Here is a 5559-nt window from a genome sequence, read left to right as displayed (position 1 = left end):
CTAGGGTGCGGCAGTGTCACACCTTCTGACCTATTTGGTTCATGGTGCTTTCCTAACTCGAGATTTGAATCATCTCATCTATTCAGAGTGTTTTACAAGTGTTCTTCTATACCCCTTATATATAGTTTCTTGTTTGGACCTATATTTATTTGCATAGATGGCTTTTGGAGGGGATGATGACCAGAGGGGGAAGCAAAAGATGGTCGAGCCTCATGACAAGGATCCTCCTCGACATGGTCGTGGGAGGACAATAGCAGGCAGCAGTACTACAGCAGGCAGAGGGGCTGCTAGAGACAGGGGGAGGAGGGATCAGTTGATCTAGGAGGAGAACATGGATAGGGCTGGCCGCACCATCCCTCCCGGTGCTTGTCCAGATACTCCACCTCACCTTGAGGAGTTTGATAGAGGCTATATCAGAGACTATCTAGAGGAGGTGATCATGAGATGTCCAGCTGATACACATGCTCATCCTATGATCAATTATGTGGGAAAGGGGAAGTTGGTGGAAGAAGCACATGAGAATAACCCATATGAGCAGCCAAAGGATTTGGGAATTGACTATAGGTTTTGGAATGAATTCCATTCTAACTTGTATGCCTCTGTGATCTTCAACTTGAAGAAGTCAAAAATTGTTAAGATGTAGTATGTTGACTGGAAGGAAATGAAGGAGAAGAATGAGCCTAAATTCAATAGAGTAATCAGAGCTTGTGAGAACTTTGGTCTCTCCGATCTCATGAGTTTTAGATATAATTGGAATGAGGAAGTGCTAGCTCAGTTCCATGCTACCTTCTTCTATGACATCTATACTGATGAGATACACTGGATGACTAAGGGATGGCACTACCGTGTTGACTTAATGACCTTCAGCTGGATCCTTGGTTTTAGTGCGGAAGAGCGTGTATTCACTTATAATCAGTGATGAGGCTAGAGTAGAGATCAGAGACATTGCATACATGTGGATTGACAGGAGAAGCATAGATGGAAAAGTTTGTGGCTTGCAAAGCTACTACTACATCTTGAACAACCTAATCAGGCACACTATAAATCCCAAGGATGGAGCAGCTTCAGATCTTAATGGGTATGTGAGAAATGTTCCTCGATTCCTATGGCGTGAGTTGAGGATTGCCATGGATGATGGGAGAAAGGGGCTGCCCTATGCTCCCTATCTCATGTTCATGATTGAAAGGGTCACTAGTTACAAGAGATTGATAAGACCCAAGCCTTAGGTGCTAGCAAGGCAATGAGACGCTCTCCTTTAGTAGAGGACATTCCTGAGTCCTCTCTCTCTATGTCTCGCAAGGGAAAGAAGATGGAAAAGTTTGGGAAATGGATCAAGGCCATTTTCACTACTTGTACCTATGCAGTGAGGACCGCCTATGAGGACCAATTAGAGTACCATGAGGCAAATCAGGAGGCTAGAGAGCATGCAGGGCTACCACCCCTTCCTCCAGTTTAGTCACCATCGAGGTTTGATGACCTCCCTAGTCTCTTTGACATGGATTCAGAGGATACTGAGGAGGAGGAGCAGTAAGAAGAGGAGCAGCCAGAGCTTGATCCTCACATGTCCTTGGGTTCGACCTTAGCATCTGTGAGGAGGAGCACCAGATGCATTCGCCATACTTCAACCACCCATCGCCGAGGGCAGTGGTGTCCTCTGATGACGATGACAATGATGATGATGGCGGTGAGGGGGCTGCTGCAGGTGGTGGGGCTGCTAGTGGTGAGGATGTCGACTGGGATGACATCCTAGAAGATGAGGAGTGAGTTCGTTGACATTTCTTCTTTTCTTTTCTTTTTGGTGCTTTATGCCAAAGGGGGAGAAAATTAGAGGGATCAACATTTTTTCGATGCCATGGTGGTTGCTGTAGCTGGAGCTTCATGTTCTTATCCATTGAAAGTAGTCTGAGAATCGGTCAAAACTCTATTTGTGTAATATTGGTACCTATGTACTCTATATGTGTGGGATATGGACATGTATTAATATGTGATGTAGCTTGTGATATAATTATGCTAGAATGTACTTCTTTATGTGTTGCATGTTGTGTGGTGCCTTTTCTTACCTATGCGCTGTTGCAGCAAGTGCGACAGTGCCACACCTAGGCCCGACAGTCTTTGTTGTGCATGAACTGTCATTTGTATCACATTTCTATATTTGACAAAGTATGCGGCACCCCACAGGAGCATGGATGTAGGGGGGCCCCATCACTTTCACAAAAAATGTGAATCTTGGCTTATTATGCCAAATTTAAGAATTCAACTCTGCATTCACATATTAAGGGGGAGGCTCTACACCCATGGCTTGAAAAAATCTTAGTTATATTTCATATCTTTTGTAAGCTATAATTGGGTTGTCATCAGTCACCAAAAAGGGGGAGATTGAAAGTGCAATGAAGCCCTAATTGTGGGTTTTGGTGATCATGATCGTGCAATTAGAGAACTAATGAGATTTATCGAGATGACAAGCAGAGAATCTATGTTTGAGGATGTTATACAAAGTGGAGGAGCCTCCAATTAAAAATTTTGAAGGCTTCATACTCAAAGGAGGTTTAAATTCTTTTATATTTCGAATTTGAGTATAGGAAAAGCCGTACTATAAAGGGGGACACAATGTTTAAGCTAATATGTGCTACCAAGTGCTCAATGTATCATATACATCCTCAGTTTTACTAGCCAAGACAACTAGCACTTCACTCTTACCCTTGTTGTATTGCCTGGTGCGGCAGTGCCATAGCTAGAGAGAGGCACTGCCACTAAGCGGCACTGCCGCACTTAGGCCACGACACTAGTAGCGACTTAAGTGACCGTTGAAAGGCATGGGGGTATTCATACTTTTCCCCTTCCTCTCCAATGTCTCTCTCTTCTTCCACCTTCGGTTTAGACCGACAAAAATAGACAAGTGCTCATCTCTCTCTCTTCCATTGGTGCCCTTCAAGCTCTCAAGCTTTTCCTTTGATTTTCCCAACAATCCTTGAGAGAAAAAGATCCCAAACTCGATTAGAGAGCAGATCCTTTGATTCTCTAACTCAAAAGAGTACTTGGTTCATGTTTTGGCTGGTGATTGTGTTTGTTACTCTTAGAGCTTGGCTCCTAGCCGGGTAGGGCGTCGCCTGTGGAGGTTGCCAACTTTTGTGGCAGCCCTAGGAGGTTTGTAACCAACCCTTGAAGCTAGTAAACTCATCCCTCATCTCAAGAGTTAAATCTCTTGACTTGAGAATGAGGAAGGGTTGGAAAGCCCTAAGCCTTAGTGGCTAACCTCAATAATGTGGACTTAGGCAAGACTTAGTGGCGAGCTAAACCACGGGATAAATCATTGTGTATCCTTGTGCTTGATTTACTTCACTTGCATTTCATATTGTTGTTGAGGTGGTTTCTAGGGTTTCTGGTCGATCTACTTATGTGTGGTGTTCCTACCACTTCTAGCTCTCGATCTATGAATCTCATACCTACAGGAAGCTAAGGAATTCCTCTGATCTAAGTTTCCATTCACTAATTTTGAACTATGACTCGAAGTTATGTGTAGGTGTGGTAGTATCGCTATTCTGGCCTAATAGTGCCACTGTCCGATAGTGCCACAAGGTCAGAGCAGCAGTGCCAGTGGGTGAAATTTGACATCTGCTTGAGTCTTGTTTTAATAGGCCTATTCACCCCTCTAGGCTAACCAGAGATCCTATAGGTTTTATTAAAGAGGTGTATCACCTAGAGTGGCTTGCCAACCTGGTTCTTGTAAGAAAGAAGAATAAAGAATGGAGAATGTGCGTTGATTACACCGATCTCAACAAACACTATCCTAAAGACCCCTTTGGCTTACCTTGCATAGATGAGGTCATAGATTCTATAGCTAGTTGTGAGCTCCTGTGCTTTTTAGATTGCTACTCTGGTTATCACCAGATCACCCTTGAAGGAAGAAGATCAGATCAAGACATAGTTCATCACGCCCTTTAGCGCCTACTGCTACATCACCATGTCCTTTGGGCTCAAGAACATGGGTGCTACTTATCAAAGAGCCATCTAGCATTGCCTTAAGGACTAGATCATGAAGAACATTGAGGCTTACATCGATAACGTAGTGGTTAAGTCTAAGACTGCCGATAATCTCATCGCTGACCTCACCGAAACATTCAAAGCCTTAAAGGAGTACCAGTGGAAGTTTAATCCCATTAAGCGCATTTTCAACATTCCATCATGTAACACCTCTGGTGTTACTGAGCTCACTTAGCACCTAGATTAAGGCCTAAGAGAAATTATCAAGGCAAGTTTCTCGAGTGTTAGAGTTAAAACTCACATAAAGGTGCTAATGAAAACCCTAACAAGGAAATAGACAGGTAGTTTTAATCATTGGCACGAAAAAACATTTTTTGTAAACAACATAAAATATAACTTATATTTAGTACTTAAATAAAAATTTGAAGTGCAAGTTAGTAGATGAGAATGCAACTTTTGTTTTAGTGAGTGGAAGTTGTTTAATAGTAAATCTGATAGCTTCAGGAATCAAACCCAAAATTTAGAACGAGAGCTCATCGGGAATTGGCAAGAACTTGAGTTTATGTTAAAAGTATCGATCTTTGGTGAATTGTACTGAACAAATGCGTTAAATAATTCCTAGATGTTTATTTCTATGAGTTAGCATGAAGTTTGCGCTAGGTCATGACATGTTGTTGAGTTGAGGTTGACGAGGCTTAGACCATTTAAAAATTCAACTAAAAGTGCTAGGGAGTGTTAGTTCTAACTAGAACCTTGAATTCCTTTTAAGTCTTAAAAGATGATAGACAATGCTACTTCGACATTTAAATATCCACAAAATTTCCCAAACACCAACTTCATGTTTTTGCACCATCAGTTGCGTTGAAATGAGCACTTGAGAACAGTGTAGGTCGAGGTGGCAATAGGTGTCACGACACTCTCGTAGAAATTGCCTAACTTCATTAGAACACGCTGCAAACCACGAATTGTTGCTCGGTTCATGAACCAGCGCCCAGCTTGACGAACCCATGTTGGCATCCTCCTATCTCCCTCTCGGATTGCTCTCGAGTCCTTGCAATGGTTTCGCTGGGTAGATGGTATAATCGGCTTTAGGTTAGGATATGGAGTCGAACCCAAACCTTGGTCGTTAGTAGTTCTCGTTTAGCTTTAGAAAGTGTGCACAACATTGGTTTTTGTCGTTCAGCTCTGTGGCCGCGGTCACCGTGTCCACTGACATTTTGCCATCGCTGCTCGAGCACGCCACACACATGTGCCACATGCACCTTTTCCCATTGCCCTATAGTTGCCACACAGGGCACGCTGCTAGCCATTGGCTGCTTAGGCTATGGTCTCTACCCATTGGTAGACCCATTGTGGTTGGCGGCACGTAGGGCCAAGCCAAGGCCACGATGGCCACCGTTGGTTCTTCGTGGCACTTTCTCCGCCCGAGCACTAGTTTAGTTTCATCCTAGCACTAGTCGACACACTCCTACCTTCACCGTGTAGTCAGTCTCCCCGTGTCGTAGCGTCTCATCCAGTCACGGTTAGTCCCTCGCTGTGACTGCCGCTCTAGGCCATCACCACCACGCCGTTTCCCCT

This window comes from Miscanthus floridulus, unplaced genomic scaffold (genome assembly GCF_019320115.1).
Source record: "Miscanthus floridulus cultivar M001 unplaced genomic scaffold, ASM1932011v1 os_1445_1, whole genome shotgun sequence".
NCBI lineage: Eukaryota > Viridiplantae > Streptophyta > Magnoliopsida > Poales > Poaceae > Miscanthus > Miscanthus floridulus.
Note: the sequence above shows the minus strand (reverse complement) of the source record.